At 42.0% G+C, this 21,288-nt stretch overlaps 1 long non-coding RNA gene across 5 annotated transcripts in view; it reads right to left on the bottom strand.

The window, feature by feature from the left end:
- The window catches only part of LOC129639264 (uncharacterized), a 139,517-nt gene that overhangs the window by 18,141 nt on the left and 100,088 nt on the right, over window positions 1-21,288 (bottom strand). Inside the window, exon 3 of one of the 5 annotated variants that reach the window (XR_008708315.1) lies at window positions 4,746-4,805. The exons of the other annotated variants lie outside the window; for them this stretch is intronic. This is a non-coding gene — a long non-coding RNA (uncharacterized LOC129639264). The remainder of the gene's footprint in view (window positions 1-4,745; window positions 4,806-21,288) is intronic. 5 annotated transcript variants of the gene reach the window in all.

Raw genomic sequence — 21,288 nt, 5'->3', positions numbered from 1 at the left:
ACATTGAGGGGGCTGGCTTCTGTGGTGGGAGCTCAGCTGGACCATTTGTTCTGACAGAAACCAGCTCTGCCTGGGAGGGAGCCATTCTGCTTGGCAGCCTGGGGAAACCAGAGCCTCCTTTTTCTCCCTGTTGGAATCTGTGTCCCCTGCGTAGCCTTTGCTTCCAGCCCCTCTCTTTCCTACTCTTCTCCAGCCCATGAGGATTCAAGTAGAACCTCAATGTGAATATCTCCCCACCACCCCCCAAAAAAAGCAATCACAAAGTCCATAAGCAGGAAGGTATAGAAAACGTTATCTGTTTCTGAGTGAACTTCAGGTTAGGAGACAGTCACAAGAGTACATCTTTTCTGTACTTAGTGACTCCCAGTACTGTACAGGGATTCATGGCGTGTGTCCAGCCTGAGGTGGGGACTCAGACCCTCAGTGTGAGGCTGCAAGTGGAGAGTGGGAATGCTGGAGAGAGATTTAGAGGATCCTGCTTCCAATGCCTGAACCCTGTTCCCTGAGCTTCAGTATCCTTGGCTGGAACTGGGAAAGGAGGACCCACATGCATCTAGAAGTCATCTGAGACTTCAACGCATATAATTCCTACCTGAGGGTCTTGTGAAAAGGCAGATTCCGATACACCAGGCCCTGCATCTCTCACAAGCTCGCAGGGGATGCTGAGGCTGCTGGTGTCACTCGGTGTAACGTGGAAAGAAACTTGGGCTCTGAGAAGTCAGGAGAAGGCCCAGCGTCATACAGCTGGTGAGCATCAGAGCAGAAAGCTGAACCCAGGAGGATCTGGTTCCCTAGGAAATGAGGGGTGTGAATTAAAGTGGGACTTCTCAGAGCGTGCTCATCACCTGGGAACCTACCAAAAACGCAAATTCTTGGGCCCTAACTCAGATCTACTCAATCAAATCTCCTTGGATGGGAGGGGGAAGGGAGAAGATCAGGCAGTGGGGGTCGGCTGCAATCTACAGTCTAATAGGTCACCCCACCCCACCTTGGGTGATTCTGCTGCCCTTTCCCCTTTGAGAAGCACTGAATTAGATCACTGCACCTCAGATTCTACTGTGCACATGAATCCCTGGTTCAGTTTAGTCACTCAGTCGTGTCTGACTCTTTTCAACCCCATGGACTGCAGCATGCCAGGCTTCCCTGTCCATCACCAACTCCCAGAGCTTAATCAGACTCATGTCCATTGAGTGGGTGATGCCATCCAACCATCTCATCCTCTGTCATCCCCTTCTCCCACCTTCAATCTTTCCCAGCATCAGGGTCTTTTCCAATGAGTCAGTTCTTTGCATTAGGTGGCCAAAGTATTGGAGCTTCCGCTTCAGCATCAGTCCTTGCAATGAATATTCAGGACCGATTTCCTTTAGGATGGACGGGTTTGATCTCCTTGGAATTCCTGGAGATCCTGTTAAAATGCAGCTTGTGATTCTGCAAGTCCAGAGAATGGCATGAAATCATGCATTTGCTGCATGCTCCCAGGACCATACTTTGAGCAGCAAGGAAGTGGATGGTCTTTCACTCCAGTAAGGAGAATGTTGTCTGTGGGCTTTACACTTCACAGGCAGACAGAAGAGGAGGGCATGGCAACCCACTCCAGTATTCTTGCCTGGAGAATCCCCATGGACAGACAAGCCTGATGGGCTACAGTCCACTGGGTCACCAAGACACGACTGAGTGACTAAGCACAGCACAACATAACAGATAGGGTATGGAAAAAGAAGCAGAGTACATTCCTGAACTAAACTGCAGAACTGGTTCTAGCCAGAAAGCTTGGGATTCAATCTAAAAATTCAAACACCAAGAACAGACTTATGGACACAGCAGGGGTGGGGTGGGGAGGGGAGGAAGGAGAGGGTAGGACAAATGGAGAAAGTAACATGGAAACATATACTCTGTGTATGTTATTGCTCAGTCATGTCTGACTCTTTGCAACCCCATGGACTATAGCCCGCCAGGTTCCTCTGTCCATGAAATTCTCCAGGCAAGAATATTGGAGAGGGTTGCCATCCCCTTCTCCAGGGAATCTTCCTGAACCAGGGATGAAACCCATGTCTCCTGAATTGCAGGCAGATTCTTTACCATCTGAGCCACCAGGGAAGCCCAAAATGGACATATTTCTCCTGCAGAGACCCTGGGATTCATAGCCTTGCTCCATATTTTCTCTGCGTGGGTGGGGGATGGGGGTCCTGCCAGTCCATTTTCTCTATGAAATAGCGCATTCAACCAGCCACTTGACTCTTGTGGAAGAATACTTGGTCCCAGAGAACATGTAGTTCCTTTGTGTTCCAAGTTCAGGTTCAGTAGAGAGGAGCAGTTGAGTGATAAACACGCTCTACTGATAAACATGCTTGGGTTGCTGTGACCTGCTTTGACTTGTTCTCCTCACCGTCCCATGAACTTGACTTCAGCAGGATCAGTGCGACACTTTCCCCCAAGAAAGGCCTTTCTCCATCACAGGGATGAGAGGGGGCCTTGTTCCATCCTTCTCAGCTGAGCCTCTAATCTTCCCCAGCCTAATACCAGACTTTCCTTCTGAATTCCCTGTGTCTCTCAACGCTGTTTCCTTTGTAATGCCAAGCCTTCAACCTCACAAAACCAGATCCATCAAATAATAATAACCTGCTTTTACTACGCCCTCCCTCTTGGGGACATTCATCACTTCTCACCTTGAATTTTCTCTTTGCTCTATGGCTGGCTGCCCACTGGCTTGATGATTCTGGGAGGCCACAGGGAAGGGGAGAAAGTGTTTCATAGTCATGTAGATTTTCTGTGTAGACATGTGGCTAATCAGGTGTGCTGAGCTGCCAGGAAGGGTGTCAGCAGGTAAAACTTTCAGCAGCTGGGCAGGGACTGCCCTGCTCCTGAGACCTGGGCCATGCTGATGGTTCCAAGTTCTTTAGAATCCACTGTGAGGCCAAGATGCATGCTCGGTCACTCAGTTGTGTCCGACTCTTTGCAACCCTATGGACTGTAGCCCACCAGGCTTCTCTGTCCATGGGATTTTCCAGGCAAGAATACTGAAGCAGGTTGCCATTTCCTATGCCAGGGGATCTTCCTGACCCAGGGACTGAACCCATTTATCCTGCATTGGCAGGTGGATTCTTAACCACACTAAAGCTCCTGGGAAGCCCAAGGCTAGGGTGTACTTCTCTTTATTTTTGCATCCATACCTAGCACAGTATCTGGTATAGGAAGGAGTCAAACATTTGTATTGACCACATTTTTTAAAGGATTTTTTTTTTTTGACGTGGACCATTTCTAAAATCCTCATTGAATTTGTTACAATATTGCTTCTGTTTTATGTTTTGGTTTTTTGGCCATGAGGCATGTGGGATCTTAGTCCCCTGACCAGAGATCAAACTCACACTCCTTGCAGGGGAAGGTGAAGTCTTAACCACTGGATGGCCAGGGAAATCCCCGAATACATTTTTTAAAGTTTGAAAAATATTCTCTAAGTTTTTACTATTATTGGATGCAATCTTCATTTCCTTATTTTCCCTTAGCCATCAAATCATGTCGATGTTTCCTTTCTAAGATGCTGTCAAATGGAAAGCATTCAAAGTTTGTATGTTATTTCAAGCAATATTTCTACAACCATACCGTTAACCTGGATTAATTTTTATCACTTGCTCTGCATCTAAAACAGCCCTGTCAGGTGAAACTTCAGGCTGTGATGCAAATGTTCTAATAGACACAGTGCAGCGTGAACCTCAGTCCGCTGTGATCTGGCATCACGGCTGGGTGCCCTGGTACCAAGAGCACAGTCCCTGGTTTAATAGACTGAGTAGGAAAGTGGAACCTGTTTAATCTGGAGCTTGATTGACGTGACACCTCAAGAGGAAAGTCAGACGCTAGTTGTCTTGGCATAGGGCAATTTTCTCTGACTACACTGCAGATCCATCCCGGAAATTCACTACATTGGCAGTTTCCTCTATGGTGGACCAACTGGCAATTGCTGCGGTCTAATTCAGCGATCCGTAGTCACAGTTTGGTATATTTCTTCAACAAGGCCACTGAGTAGCTGGGGTTTGCTTATGGTATTTGAACTGAAGCAAAATAAATCAGATGACATTCACTACTCCATACTGTCTTATTTTCTAACTCAAGGACATTTTAATTCATTTAAGATTTATTTTCATTTCTATGTCCATAGTTCATAAATTTGATCCTAGAACAGTTTAGCTGTTAAAAGAAAATCTTTCATTCCTCTCAAGCTGTATTCTTTTTATTTTATTATTTTTACTGAGATATAGTTGATTTACAGTGTATTAGTTTCAGGTATATAGCACAGTGATTCAGTTTTATATATATATATATTCATTTCAGATTCTTTTCTATTATAGGTTATTATATGATATTGAATATAGTTGCTTGTGGTATACAGTAGGTCTTTATTGATCTTTCTTATATATAGTAGTGTGTGTGTGTATCTGTTGATCGCAAACTCCTAATTCATCCCTCCCCCTTCTCAAGCTGTATTCTAACAATATTGTTCCATTCATTGGAATGGTCTTTGCGTGAAAAAAGAATAATAATAAAGTAAGGATGTTGCAACCAGAAAATTCTCTCCAACATTGAAAAAGCATATTTAAAACTCCAAATCTCCGAGTTCTCTACAGATTCTTAATAATACATTCTAGTCATGGCAATGAATATTATCATAATATTAATAATGGAAAATAACTATTAGGTTTGCAACTAAGAAATGTTTGTAAAAATTCACACCAGGTCAGCAAGGTACTCACCAACAGGGTGTTTTCTGTGTCCTACTTCCATTTGTTATATTTCCAGTTATATAACCTTTCCTGGAGAAAAAGGAGTAATGTCATGAAGTAAATGTGTCAGGTATATGGATATGGGTCTTTCTCTTGATATGAACACTTCATGTAAAATTCTTTCCAGGAGGCATCCTTGGGAGTTCATGAATTAGGTTACTGAAAGTTTTATTTTAAATCAATTACAGTGCTCCTTATTTAACTATTAGCTACAGGCTAACTCCCATGATCTGAACTGCTAGCAACTCTGATAAAGAGAACAATGCATCTCATCCAAGTGCAAAACACTAAGAGAGGAGAGCGGCAACCAGTCTTGGATCTAGAAGCCCCCAATATTACCATATGAATTAAACAGACAGCAGCAGGTGAATTTCAACATTTACCTATTCCTTGTGGAACAGGAGGGAAAATGTCACCCCTCATTTGAAACCTCCCCACATTCTTGCAGTTTGCAATCTGAAGACTGATGCATGTGAGCTCCACAGAGGACAACTGCATGCAATTCCTCTCCCTTCTTCTTTGAGTCTGATTGCTGGCAATGTATTGACTCCATTTGATGGTGAATTGATATTTCAGTCACAGAAGCTGGTTCTCAATCTCAAAGTAGGAGAATATGTCTTTATGATTTTTTCAGCTCCAATCAGTGTTTCATGTTGGACTGCTACATGAAACCATGAAAAAAATAAACTTGGAAAAATATGAAAAATGTATGCTTCTAGTACATTTCACTGCCAGATTTTAGTGTGATATACAGTGATGGTCGTCATAACAACAGAAAAATCCAGGAGCCCCAGTTATACAGTGAGGGACAGCTGCTCTGGTCAGAAATAACTGGCTTGTTCCTAGTTGTCGGTTCAAAGCAGTAAGTGTTTATCGTCTCACAGTTTCTGTGGGTTAGGAAATAGAAAGCAGCTTAGCTAGGTGATTCTGGCTCAGATTCTCTTGTAAGGTAGTAGTTAGGACATTAGCAGGGCTGCACTCATCTGAAAGCTTGAATGGGGCTGGTGGATGTGCTTCCAAAATGGCACACTCACATGGCTGCTGGCAGGAGTCCTCTGTGCCTTGCCATGTGGGTCTCTCCATAGGGCTTGGCTTCTGGCTTCTGGCTTCTGGCTTCCTTGAAAATGAGTGATTAAACAAAGAGCAAGGAGGAGACTGCAATGCCTTTTTATGACCTAACCTTGGAAGTCACACACCATCACTTTAGTCATTATATTTGCTAGAAGTGAGTCACCAGGTACAGCCTACACTCAAGGGGAGAAGAATTAGGCTCCAGCTTTTAAAGGAAGCAATACCAAAGAATGTATGGATGTATTTTCAAGCAAGAATATAAGTAGACTTTGGATTTCAGAAAATAGTGATGCTCTAGAAATCCAAGCTCATAGAAAAATACAATTCAATTTAATTTACCAAAAGGAGCTAAAAACATGCCCATATTCAACCTGCCTACACTGTGATGAGTAATGTCAGGAAAGTTTGCATCATTCCAAGACTTTGAGTCCTGGTAATATTACAATATGTTTAAATAATATTGAAATGCCTATTCAAATGATATTGTGTCTCTAAAATATAATTAAAGAACTGCAGCATTTTTCTAAAAAGGTCAGGTTCACAATCAGTACCATTATTCATAGGGACTCAAGAAAAAGATAAATACTTAAAACATAAAAATAATGTAAGGATAATTGGCTAATACCTATAAATATCTCCCTTGCACTTATCAGGTCTTCAGACAAATTGTGTTATTTTACCTTCAGTTGTCATCTTCTTGCATTCTTAAGCTTACAGACCCTGCTGTGTATCTTTCCAATCATGAAAAGTGCCCCATTTAACTTTTGAAATGATCCAAAGCCAGATGGAACAGGAAAGAAACTGGATATTTGAAATGATCAAGCTAATTATATTGTTCCCTAAGAAGAAGATGAAAAACAAGTACAGAGATGAAAAATTACCCCCAAAACACAAGACAAAAAACTAATGATGGAATCAGCTACTCCTATTCTGGGCCCAAACTCTAGATCTCTTCTTGTTTTTAGCAATGTTTTTTAAACTTACTGTTATTAGAGAAAAATATATGTTATTATAGACAACCGGGAACTATAGAAAAATAGAAGAAAACAGTCACCTCCCATAATCAGCTGCCTTAATGATTTCCTTTACATCTTTGATTCATATAGATTTTTTATACTATTGGGTTCACATCTACATATTTTTACATATGTTGCTTTTTTTCACTGACTAGGAAAGCCAAAACATTTCCCTAGATTATTGCAGCTCTTCATAGCTGTTTTTGATGGCTGTATAATGGTCCAAAGTATGGCTATTCATAGGCTTAACTTCTCTCTCTTATTTATTAACTCTTCCCTCTCGTCCTCTGCCCTGTGACCTAGTATTGCAATAGTGGAGGCAAAGTCTGCATCCCTGCCCCTTGACTCTGAGCTTAGCCAGTGAAGGAAATGGCAACCCACTCCAGTACTCTTGCCTGGAGAATTCCATGGATAGAGGAGCTTGGCGGGCTACAGTCCATAGGGTTGCAAAGAGTCGGACAGGACTTAGTGACTAAACAACAACAATCAGTAGAAAGATTGCAAACTTGATTGGAGCTTTACAGCTTTAAGGGCACATAACTGATTGGGTTTGACCTCTTAGGCTCCTATGATTCACCATGAGAAAAATGTGCCTCGAGTAGCTGCTGGCCCAAGAAGAATGAAGAAACATATGGAGAAGACCAAAAAAACAACCTGCAGCTTGGAGCCAAGCCCTCCTAACCCCAGGGGAATCCAACCAAGCTAGAACTGACCCATAGATCTGTGCATGAAAAAACAGATGTTTACTATTACAGATTCCTGAGAATTGGACAGAGAGGGCAGCAATCAGTCACAACACACATGCTTAATTTGGAGTCCATGAATATCAACAGTAAGCAGTGGATTGCACTTTCCTTAAGCAGTGTCCATGAATAATTTTTACCACCAAGCTTTTCATTAGAATTGTGTAATTATTAGAATTCAGTAGCTAGTCTTCATAAACTAGTATGTATAAGAGACATGAATCAAATTGTAAAAGTTAATTTTGCATGGTTCAAAATGGTAATAAGGGAAATCATTTATATCTCTCACTATATATATATATATATATATACACACACACACATATATATATATATATATACAAGAAAAGATATTTTAATTCAGTTATACAAAAATGCAAAATCAGAAGCAGGTGACTTGGGAAGAAAGTAAACTTGCCTTAGGCAGACCTTTTGCCTAGAGCCTACCTAGCTCCTTACTCCCAGATTTAGGATTTTTCATGATGACTGGTTGAAAAAGGGTTAATCAAGGGGCTGGAGCCAGGCCTGGCTTATGTTATAGTGCAGAATAAAAGACTCAAGGCAAAGAGAGGTTGAAGAGGGAAAGGAAAGAGGCTCCTAGCAAGCCCCTAAGATCAGTCATTAACAGTAGGATTTTATCCTTTGACTATTGAAGAAGTTGAGTTTAATCAGGTTTAGTTAACCTAATATCCAAAGCATTTCTCATGTTTCCATCACGTTCTGAGTCTTTTAGAGTATTTCAAAATGGAACTAATGTGAAACCCCATTGTTTGTGCAGCCGTAACTAAAAACACTCTGACTCCATAGAATTGAAATTATTTTTAGAAAGCTTAAAATTCCCCTGGTGCAAGATATAATGATGATCATAATATTTGGAAAAGGAAGTGTTTCGTTGGGTTACGTGTGAAAGAAAGACACACAGATGCACGCATGCGTGCATGTGTGCACACACACACACACACACACACAGACCAGAAAGAATTCATCAAGAACCGGGAGGACACAGGTTTACTTTTTCCCAGTATGAATCTACACAAAGAATAGTTATTCTTGTGATGGATCAACTAATGTCAGTAGACTCTTTATTAAGATTTTTTGGGCCACTGATCAAAGATACAGAAATGATTAATAAATTTAGATTCATTTTCTAAAGCTTTCTAGATGAGATTTAAAAAGAAAAGCTAATCTTATTCAAATTGGCAAGCGATGTTATTCAGAAGAATAAAGCCTTTTCAAACAATTTTCTGGTGGCTTCTTTTATACTCGAACTCTTGTTTTCATAACAAGCAGAAACTTTTATTATTGTGGTATTGTACAAGTAATTTTATTTCCTTTATGGTCTCCTGTATTCCTGGCAAAATAGTAGCTTTATCGAAGTCGTCAGATAAAAATTCTTTGTCAGCTTAAAAGTCAAACTCTTGCTTCATTTGGGAAAATTAGCTCTTTGCTAAAAAATTGTTTCTGTTTATAATCAGTTCAGTCACTCAGTCATGTCCAATTCTTTGTGACCTGTTTATTATAGGTAGCTTTAAACTATGGTTGTAGCATAGCTGTTTCAATCGGAAATATTGGAACTATGAGTGAAAGAGATAAGGCATGGATGAGTGTGAACTAAAAAATATGTGGATGCAAAAACATAGGTGGATTCAGTCATGAGCTAGAGAAAGCGCTAGTACCGTGCATTGTCTGGTTACCTACTCTTGCCTCCTGAGGCAAGGAAGTTTAAGGGTCCACGGCATATATGGCCCCTTTCAAGGTAATATGTTCACAAGGTCGTATATTTTATAAAATTTGCAAAAGTAATATATCTTCCACGCAAGAATGTGTCTTTCCACTATGACTTTCCTTTCTTATATGGGGTGGCCTTAGAGATGGCCATGGCATTTTTGAAATCTGATGAAGGTCGAGTTGAATTAGAGAGAGTTTGGTTTTAGTGGGATATATCTGTATTTCATATTTAAGTTATTACAAGCCATCCTGATGTAGAAATGGCTTTTAAGGATACTTCTACCATCTCCTGGGAGGACTCCCTGAAAATCATGACATTGAGGGCCAGAGGCAAAAAATATTAATGCATGCTGTCACATGTAGAAGCACCAGAAGTAAGGAGTAGTGGAGGAGAAAGAAGGCTTGAAGTACAGAAAGCCAGAGGGTAGTCCGTGGAATCCTAACCCTAACCTTCCTTATAAGTAGAGGATTTAGTTCTCAATAACTCTAAGCAAAATGGAAGTTCTTTCCCATCAGGAATAGATTGACAGTCCAGTAGACACAATTGTAAACTCATTATAAAGTGAAAATATATAAGATATATTTTGTATGATATATTTTCAAATATGTGAAACATTTTAACATGCTATATATGTATTTCATTATATATAAATATATATTTCACATATGTCATTTTACTATATAATTAAGGAAACATAGATAAATAAATGTGATATATATGAACTCAGTAGAAATACACATATGATATATATTTGAAATCAATAGAAATTATACTGATTGGGAGAAATAAATTATAATTGAAAGATTCTTTTAGATCATAACAAAATCAATAATACATGAAAAGGAAGAAATACATTTTGAATAGAAGTGACGAGCAGACTCTTGTATCAAAAGTTAGCTAATCCAGTTAAGGAAAAGAAGTGAATCATATAGGCATATTTGAAGAAAATTAAATTTCATGCCAATTTGACTAGAAATATTAATATTGACAATGATTAACACAAAAATCTCAATGTAGCAGTAAATAAGGACATCAGTGACAAATGAGTGTCATCAGTTCAAAGAATGTTTCAGATTAGTCACTGTATAAAGAACTTGAAATGCCCTAAAATCTGAGAGCTTACACATGAAAGAAATGTGATAGGTTTTCTAAACTTGACAACAGATCCTAAAAATTTACATGACAGTTTTGGCAGTAAATGTCATTTCAACTTGAAAATGAAATAGGAAGCTGAAAATCAATTTCTAACCTGTCAATATTTTTTAAAAAATGTAATCAATCATGCTAGACAGAGGAAAGGCTTTCAATCCCTGCTTCAGAAAAGAATTACAAACTCATAGTCATTTGAAAAGCTGATCAAAGAAATTACAGCTAAAATACGTAAGAAAAAAATCACAGAGCTGTGTCAGGGAGTTAGTTATGTTATTTTTCTACATTATGAGATGCTTTCACTGTTTGCTAACTTGTTAACGTTTGTAATCTTTTTTCTCATTGTAAAAACATATTTGAATTTTTGTGCCTAATTTTGAACTCCTCCTTTTTTCTGAAAGACTCAAAATCATCTAAGTTTCAGGCCCACGAAATCTGAATTCAATCCTACCTGCCTAACAGGCATAAGTACATACCTGTGTGTGTGCATGAACACACACACACACACACACACGCATCATTACTGCTATGCCAGAACACTCTTGGAGCCAGATTTTGTTACCCACTGCAGACATTAGAGCTCTGGATATCACGTGACCCCAAGGGAGTTCTGGTTCACTGAACAGTTCAGGACTAGAGAAAACCTAAGAAGCTACTGTCACTAGAGAGACCACTGTGAACAAAGCTGGATTTGGCCCAAAGCATCTCCAGGGAAGACTCGTTGTTTTCATTTATGGGCACTTCAGGAGTTCTGAGCTCTTTCTGCAGTGTCTGGGGGAGTTAAGTTGGCTTGGATTGCAAGGGCATCCTGGAGGATGTAGGATCCCCAGTGGATTATCTAACAAAACCCCCTCCTGGCATCTTCTGGGCCTTGGAGGACAGCCCGAGTGCCGCAGCTCCTCTGAGGAACTGTAGGCTCCCAGCTCTGAAACTGTCCCACACTGGAGAATGAGTAGCTGCTCAGTCCCCAGGGAACAGCAGTGGTGAGGAACCTTCCATGCGTTCTCAGGGGATCCGTTTAGTGGTTGCTTTGCAGCAAGCTGGCCCAAATCCCAAGTGATCCAAGGGCTGGCCTCTAAGGGTGTCTTGTACATGAACTACAACTCCAGGGAGTAAGAGAGCTCTGCCAACACTCGCTATTTGGTGATGCTTCATGCCATGCACAGGGGCTGGGAGTTACCCTAGGAAGGGGAGATGGTGAGTAAGGCAGTAAGTGCCCAGGTAGGGTCACGCGGACTGAGCGAAGTGGAAGGCACATGGGTGGTTGTCGGCCATGCTGTGAAGGGACACATGATTCAGACCTGAGCACTCTCTCCCCATCTACACTGGCTGGCCCACTTTTAATTCCAAATCAACCTTGACACCAGTCTCACCTCCTTTATTGGTTTCCCCATGAAATCCAATCATACATGGAGAAGGCACAGTTTTGCTGAAAACTGGGGATAACAAGTAGCCATCCAACCTACAACACACTAAATTCTTTGAAAACATGCTGTAGGTCCATGTTTTCCTTCAAATGTCTTCTGCCAACCCCACCTTTTCTTGCCTCCAGTTCCAAGCAACCTCTGTTCCCTTGCTCTGCCTTCTCCCTCCTCTAATATGAAATCTGATCACTGGCTTAACACTCAGGTCTGAGGACTTCTTTCCCTCCAGTGGACCTAATCAAGTCATTTCAATGTTCCAGTTAAGATGGGCTCTCTTGACAGAGGAATTCTGCTAAAACAATAACTGTTTCTCCATATGGCCATAAGATAAAATAAGAAAGACTACTGTGGCTCGACTACAGATGTAATAATTGATGATGTCCTGTCTGGCCAACATGTATAATTAGGATTCTCTGAACAGGATTTTACCTTGGACGAGGGGTATCTCTTCACGGCTGCCCCTCCTGACCTTGAACATGGAGTAGCTCCTCTCAGCCCTCCTGTGCCCGTGCAGCCACCGCTCCTTGGACGTGAGGTAGCTCCTCTCGGCCGCCGCCCCTGACCTCGGGCGAGGGGTACCTCCTCTCAGCCACACTTCTGCATGGTCCATCACAGCCACTGCACTTCTGTGCTTTGCTGGAGCAGCCATGAAGCGATACCCCACGTCCGAGGTAAGAGAAACCCAAGTAAGATGGTAGGCGTTGTGAGAGGGCATCAGAGGGCAGACACACTGAAACCATAATCACAGAAAACTAGCCAATCTAATCAGAATCTAATCACACAGACCGCAGTCTTGTCTAACTCAATGAAACTAAGCCATGCCCTATGGGGCCACCCAAGATGGACATGTCATGGTGGAGAGGTCTGACAGAATGTGGTCCACTGGAGAAGGGAATGGCAAACCATTTCACTATTCTTGCCTTGAGAACCCCATGAACAGTATGAAAAGGCAAAATGATAGGATACTGAAAGAGGAACTTCCCAGGTCGGTAGGTGCCCAATATGCTACTGGAGATCAGTGGAGAAATAACTCCAGAAAGAATGAAGGGATGGAGCCAAAGCAAAAACAATACCCAGTTGTGGATGTGACATGATGGAAGCAAGGTCCGATGCTGTAAAGAGCAATATTGCATAGGAACCTGGAATGTTAGGTCCACGAATCAAGGCAAATTGGAAGTGGTCAAACAGGAGAGGGCAAGAGTGAACATCAACATTCTAGGAATCAGAGAACTAAAATAGACTGGAATGGGTGAATTTAACTCAGATGCCCATTACATCTACTACTGTGGGCAGGAATCCCTTAGAAGAAATGGAGTAGCCATCATGGCCAACAAAAGAGTCTGAAATGCAGTACTTGGATGCAATCTTAAAAACGACAGAATGATCTCTGTTCGTTTCCAAGGCAAACCATTCAATATCACAGTAATCCAAGTCTATGCCCCAACCAGTAACGCTGAAGAAGCTGAAGCTGAATGGTTCTATGCAGACCTATAAGACCTTTTAGAACTAACACGCCAAAAAGATGTCCTTTTCAAGATAGGGGACTGGAATGCAAAAGTAGGAAGTCAAGAAACACCTAGAGTAACAGGCAAATTTGGCCTTAGAATACAGAATGAAGCAGGGCAAAGGCTAATAGAGTTTTGCCAAGGGAACGCACTGGTCATAGAAAACACCATCTTCCAACAACACAAGAGAAGACTCTACACATGGACATCACCAGATGGTCAACACTGAAATCATACTGATTATATTCTTTGCAGCCAAAGATGGAGAAGCTCTATACAGTCAGCAAAAACAAGACCGGGAGCTGACTGTGGCTCAGACCATGAACTCCTTATTGCCAAATTCAGACTGAAATTGAAGAAAGTAGGGAAAACTACTAGACCATTCAGGTATGACCTAAATCAAATCCTTTATGATTATACAGTGGAAGTGAGAAATAGATTTAAGGGACTAGATCTGATAGACAGAGGGCCTGATGAACAAAGGACGGAGGTTCGTGACATTCTACAGGAGACAGGGATCAAGACCATCCCCATGGAAAAGAAATGCAAAAAAGCAAAATGGCTGTCTGGGGAGGCCTTACAAATAGCTGTGAAAAGAAGAGAAGCAAAAAGCAAAGGAGAAAAGGAAAGATATAAGCATCTGAATGCAGAGTTCCAAAGAATAGCAAGGAGAGATAAGAAAACCTTCCTCAGCGATAAATGCAAAGAAATAGAGGAAAACAACAGAATGGGAAAGACTAGAGATCTCTTCAAGAAAATTAGAAATACCAAGGGAGTATTTCATGCAAAGATGGGCTCGATAAAGGACAGAAATGGTATGGACCTAACAGAAGCAGAAGATATTAAGAAGAGGTGGCAAGAATACACAGAAGAACTATACAAAAACGATCTTCCTGACTCAGATAATCACGATGGTGTGATCACTGACCTAGAGCCAGACATCCTGGAATGTGAAGTCAAGGGGGCCTTAGAAAGCATCACTACGAACAAAGCTAGTGGAGGTGATGGAATTCCAGTTGAGCTATTTCAAATCCTGAAAGATGATGCTATGAAAGTGCTGCACTCAATATACCAGCAAATTTGGAAAACTCAGCAGTGGCCACAGGACTGGGAAAGGTCAGTTTTCATTCCAATCCCAAAGAAAGGCAATGCCAAAGAATGCTCAAACTACCGCACAGTTGCACTCATCTCACACGCTAGTAAAGCAATGCTCAAAATTCTCCAAGCCAGGCTTCAGCAGTACGTGAACCGTGAACTTCCAGATGTTCAAGCTGGTTTTAGAAAAGGCAGAGGAACCAGAGATCAAATTGCCAACATCCAATGGATCATGGAAAAAGCAGGAGAGTTCCAGAAAAACATCTGTTTCTGCTTTATTGACTATGCCAAAGCCTTTGGCTGTGGATCACAATAAACTGTGGAAAATTCTGAAAGAGATGGGAATACCAGATCACCTGACCTGCCTCTTGAGAAACCTGTATGCAGGTCAGGAAGCAACAGTTAGAACTGGACATGGAACAGCAGACTGGTTCCAAATAGGAAAAGGAGTATGTTAACGCTGTATATTGTCACCCTGCTTATTTAACTTATATGTAGAGTACATCATGAGAAACGGTGGGCCAGAAGAAGCACAAGCTGGAATCAAGATTGCCGGGAGAAATATCAATAACCGCAGATATGCAGATGACACCACCTTATGACAGAAAGTGAAGAGGACCTAAAAAGCTTCTTAATAAAAGTGAAAGAGAAGAGTGAAAAAGTTGGCTTATAGCTCAACATTCAGAACAGTGAAAAAGTTGGCTTAGAGCTCAACATTCAGAAAACGAAGATCATTGCATCTGGTCCCATCACTTCATGGGAAATAGATGGGGAAACAGTGGAAACATTGTCAGATTTTATTTTTTGCGGCTCCAAAATCACTGCAAATGGTGACTGCAGCCATGAAATTAAAAGATGCTTACTTCTTGGAAGGAAATTTATGACCAACCTAGATAGCATATTCAAAAGCAGAGAAATTACTTTGCCAACAAAGGTCCGCCTAGTCAAGGCTATGGTTTTTCCAGTAGTCATGTATGGATGTGAGAGTTTGACTGTGAAGAAAGCTGAGCGACAAAGAATTGATACTTTTGAACTGTGGTGTTGAAGACTCTTGAGAGTCCCATGGACTGTAAGGAGATCCAACCAGTCCATTCTAATGGAGATCAGCCCTGGGTGTTCCTTGGCAACACTGATGCTAAAGCTGAAACTCCAATACTTTGGCCACCTGATGCAAAGAGTTGACTCATTGGAAAAGACTCTGATGCTGGGAGGGATTAGGGGCAGGAGGAGAAGGGGACAACAGAGGATGAGATGGCTGGATGGCATCACCAACTCGATGGATGTGGGTTTGGGTCAACTCTGATAGTTGGTGATGGACAGAGAGGCCTGGCATGCTGCAATTCATGGGTTCGCAAAGAGTTGGACACAACTGAGTGACTGAACTGAACTGAACAGGATTTTGACTTTCATAAATCAATTTCAAACTTCAATTTAGTATTTTTTCCATGCTGCTGCTGCTAAGTCGCTTCAGTCGTGTCCGACTCTGGGCAACCCCATAGACGGCAGCTCACCAGGCTCCCCTGTCCCTGGGATTCTCCAGGCAAGAATACTGGAGTGGGTTGCCATTTCCTTCTCCAATGCATGAAAGTGAAAAGTGAAAGTGAAGTCGCTCAGTCGTGTCCGACTCTTAGTGACCCCATGGACTGCAGCCCACCAGGCTCCTCCATCCATGGGATTTTCCAGGCAAGAGTACTGGAGTGGGGTGCCATTACAGGCCCATTAAAGGAAATTTTGCAAATGCATAAAAGTTGCAAGAAAAGAAAATGAATCAGCACCATTCCATTCCTTGTATGAGTCATTGTTCACATTCCTGTGAATTTTCTCCCAAATTCTATATTCACTGAACTGAGGTTCTGATTTCTTTCTTTTTCAAACGTAGTTTTAACCATATTGTGTATATATGTCTACATACTGCTTTGTAAATGTTGATCCTAAATATTTGCCACGTTATCACTCAGACCTCACACATATCATTTAAATGTCTACATGGAAGACCCTCAAGTATACAGTTCCTGTTGACTGACTTTATTGATTTGTCTATAGCTGCTCTAAGAAATCACCATAAACTTAACAGCTTACAATGGTGGTGGTTAAGTCGCTCAGTTGTGTCCGACTCTTGTGACCCCATGGACTATAGTCTGCCAGTCTCTTCTGTCCATGGGATTCTCCAGGCAAGAATACTGGAGTCAGTTGCTGTTTTGTTCGCCAGAGGATCTTCCCAACCCAGGGATTGAACCCAGGTCTCCTGCATTGCAGGTGGATTCTTTACCAACTTTACAATAACACAGGTTTATTACCTGACAATTCTGGAGGTCAGAAGTCCAGCCTACGTTTCCACGCAGCTAAATCCAGGTGTGGGCAGGTCTGTGTTCCCTTCTGAAGGCTCTAGGGGACAATGTTTCCTGGCTTTTTCTAGCTTCTAGAGTCCTCCTGTTCCACAGTTTGTGACCCTTCCTCCATTTTCAAAGTCAGCAATACTGCAGCTGTCACTTTCTTCCTCTTCTCCTTTTAAGGACCCCTGTGATTACTGCGAACCCACTCAGAATCTCCCTGATATGCAATCTTAATTCCATCTGCAACTTCAATCCCCATTTGCCAAGTGGGCGACATACTCACAAGTTCCAGGAATCAGACATCTTTGGGCAGTGGTTATACTCCCTACCAAACCTATCCATTTCTCATTCTTGGACCTTCAGGTTGTTTCTCATTTTTCGCTATGATACATACCACTGTAATCTGAGTTATCATTTGATCTACTTTTCCCTTGTTAGGTCAACTCATCTTTTCCAGCAACAAAAGGGAGAAACTGTAGACAGTAGGAAATGCTGGGAGTAGGTATATGCGATGCTGCTGGCACTGAAGTAGTCTGATACAGCAAAAATAATACTGGGATTCTCATTCAGAGCCCATTAGCATTTACTAGCTGTGCAATTTTAGGCAGGTCACATAATGCATGTGAAAAGTTTCCTTATCTGCAAAATGGGGGAAATAGCACTTATCCAAGCATTGCCACAAGGTGAAATGAGATGATGTAAACTGTGGAGCCACTGTGTTTTTGGTGGTCACGGTGGTGATGACCATGATTATGATAATACTCAAGGTAACAATTAAAAGTAGATCCAGTAACACAGCATTATTATTTTTAACATTTGTAGTAATAAGACTCCTGACCCCTCAAATTGTTGATTTTGTCTTTATGGAGGGGGAAAAAAAGAAAAAAATAATTTGGGTAAGAATTGAGTTGAGAAAGAACACTGTATTGTGAAATTTTAGTTATTAGTTCAAGCTTCCCTGGTGGCTCAGACGGTAAAGAATCTGGAGACCCAGGTTTGATCCCTGGGGTCAGGAAGATCCCCTGGAGAAAGGAATGGCAATCCACTCTAGTATTCTTGCCTGAAGAATCCCATGGACAGAGAAGTCTGGTGGGCTATAGTCCACAGGGTTGCAAAAGGGTCAGACATGACTGAGCGACTGACACTTTCATTTATGTATTGCTTCCCCCCCTTTTTCCCTGCAGTGGTCCTAACATCCATGCAGCTCTGCCATTGCACCAGGGCAGGCTTTCACTCTGTGGCCCTGGTATCTGCTACTTCATCTTCCAAGAATGCTCTCCCCCTGGCATCCACCTGGCTCCTATCTCCTTCAGTTCTTTGCTCAAACACCTCTGCAAACATCACGGGTATGGACCAACCTCGATAAAACTGCACTAACACCATAACCCCTGCCATTCTCTACCCACTTCCCTTCTTTCATTTTTCCCCCTATTTACTAGTAGAATATAAGTTTCAGGAGAGCAGGGTTTATGTCTACTTCATTGCCTGTGTTGTACCCAGTGCCTACAATGGTGTCTAGTATGTATTATGGACTCAGTCATTTTATTAAATGACTAAACAGCATTTGATCCATTGCACTGTGAAAAAGAATTCACCAAAGGACTCCTTTTAGTAGGAATTTTCCCCATTAAAGCATACTCTTCACACTATGATTTGGATAACAACAGGTCTATGGTGGGGGGAGAGGGAAGAGAAACAAGCAAACACAAGCGAGCACACACACTTAGGGAGTCTATGTTGAAGAAGCAAATGTCTAAGAGGACTGTTTCCTTGACTCTGATTTCAAAAAGTAAAGTATAAACAGAGAGCCATTTTGTGTAGTTTACAGTCATTGGGTTTGGAGCAAGAGTCAAGGAAGAAGGCATAAAGATGAACCTGGGTGGATGCATCACTCAGGCATCACTCAGGCCTCAAAGGCTGTCCTGTGGCCTCTTGTGTGGAGCTGTTGTCATTATGAAGCAACACCCTGGTTTAATGTTGAAAAGCAGAAGTGAAAAGAAGTGGTATTCAGTCTGAGGGCTGAGCTGAAATCAACAGAGAGGGAGAACGGAGTAAACGTCAGCACGTTTTTCTCACACCCCCAGCAGGAGGAGCCTGCGCTTGGGAGAAATCAGGACCCTGCCAAGCACATTCACTGTGTTCCTCTTGATGAACTTGACGTGAACTGATCTTAATTGTCCTTTGCCCACAGCAGTTTGAGCAAACTCCAGGAGATGGTGAAGGACAGGGAAGCCTGGGGGGCTACAGTCCACGGGGTTGCAAAGAGTTGGACACAACTGAGCAACTAACTAAACCAAATGAACTCACCGCCACCCCGCCCCGCTCAGACGTGCTGTTATTTTACACTCGTGCATTTGTAACTCTTGTCTAGTTATTCCCCTGCTCACAAAAACACAGCAGCTGCTAGCCCCAGCTTCCTGGCTGTTCTCTCAGCCCCCACCCCACCCCTTCCTTCCTGTGCCTCTACTGCAGGCCTATGTTATTTGTCTTAAAGCAAGTTTCCAAAACATCAGGAGAGACAAAGATCTGAGGGCCATAACTCTTATACACTTCTAAAAGACCTTTTTTGTGGGGGGGTCTCGGATCCTGTATCCCAAACAATGAAACTGTGCCAAAAATTTATTTCGAAAGTAAAGCCAAAATGTATCCCTGTGAGACTAGTGGCAGATAAACAGCTTTCAGTTTAATCCTAACAAGAATGGGCAAATGGACACTGATACTTGGTTTAATATTTCACTAATGTAATCCCTTTCCCATGCAGTGATACTCTTCTGTGACTCATTTATTTGTGTGTGTGTGTGTGTGTGTGTGTGTGTGTGTGTATTCTCCTGGAACATGAGACTTTTAGGTCTTCTAGAAAAATCCATGTGAATGTTCAAGGGAAAGAAATCATATGTCACACTGGTTTTGGTGAAAGCACATGTAAATTGGATGATTTTTACTCACAAAGGTGATCTCCTTCAACCAAATTGGTAAGACAACTGCCAGGAAACTGTGGAGGGAATGTATTCATTCGAATCTCACATACCAACTCAGTAATGACCAAGCTTTAGTACTGAGCTTAAGAGCAGACACAAAGGGTTAACTTGAATTCAGTGATAGCTTATGACATCCTGGGTTAATTACTGATGGGAAGAAGTTGCCCAGCTCCAGGAGAGTTCTGGAACTAAGTGTCAATCTGTGTGCTGGGCAGTTTAATTTGCAGGTGAGGATATGGGGCTGGGAATTAGGATCACAACTGTTCAGTTTAAAATTCTAGGGACTTCCCTGGTGGTCCAGTGGCTAAGACTGCATGCTCTCAATGCACAGGACCCGGGTTCAATCCCTGGTCGGGGAACTAGATCCCACATGCCACAACTAAGAGTTCTGGTACAACTAATGACTGCATTAAAAAAAAAAAAAAGAAAGAAAAAAGATCCTTTGTGCTGCAAATAAGACCTGGTGCAGCCAAATGAATAAATATCTTTTAAAAAATAAAGATTCTAGCTGTGAGACTCCTTCAGCAGATCCAAACCAAGGTTGCTTTTGGGACAATCCATGGGACAGCTAGCTAATTCAGTTTGGGGACAGAATTAAAAAGACAACTCCAGATAGTCAGAAAATGGGCTTGATTCCCCTCTGATGTTCAAATTAGCTTGAAGGGAAGATGACTGAAGGTGAATGATTCCAAGAAACACCAAGAATTCACCAGCAAAAGGGACTTTGGGAAACGAGGACCATAAATTACTGATGAATTACTGGAAATACTAGAAAGTTTATGTTGACAACCAAGGAAATAATGTTTCTTAATTCAGGGCCTATATCTCTCCCCAGGTTCCTGGCATGTGGGCAAAGCTGTGATGGCTGAAAAGAGGTGGTTTCGGTAGTAAAGGATTCACAGGAAGTAAAAACTGTCCACACAAATTCTGAAAGGAAAAGCTGAGTTAGTCATCTTTCCAGTCAATATAGGTTTCCCTGGTGGCTCAGATGGTAAAGAACCTGCCTGCAATACAGGAGACCTGGGTTCGATCCCTGGGTAGGGAAAATCCCCTGGAGAAGAGAATGGCAACCCACTCCAGTATTCTTGCCTGGGAAATCCCACGGACAGAGGAGCCTGGCAGGCTACAGTCCATGGGGTCGCAAAGAGGAGGACATGACTGAGCAACTTCCACACTACACCACACACACCAGTCAATATAGGCCAGAGAGAGACCCGGCTGAAAACTATAAAGAAGAAGATATAATAAATAAGGACCATAAAGTAGATGAAGAATTACCCTTCTCCTCTCAAGTTAGCCTGACTCCTGTTGGCCTAACATTAAGAAGCAGCAAATCTTAGTTATTAGCATTTTCAGGAGGTGAACATTTTTTCCATTGAACTCTTTGATGTTATCCAAAAGTCCCTAGGAAAGAAAAATGATATACACTCATGGGCTTCATATGAAAGATTTCAGAAAGGGCAGTAAAAA

This window comes from Bubalus kerabau, chromosome X (genome assembly GCF_029407905.1).
Source record: "Bubalus kerabau isolate K-KA32 ecotype Philippines breed swamp buffalo chromosome X, PCC_UOA_SB_1v2, whole genome shotgun sequence".
Lineage (NCBI taxonomy): Eukaryota > Metazoa > Chordata > Mammalia > Artiodactyla > Bovidae > Bubalus > Bubalus kerabau.
Note: the sequence above shows the minus strand (reverse complement) of the source record. Positions and strands in the feature narration are given on the sequence as shown.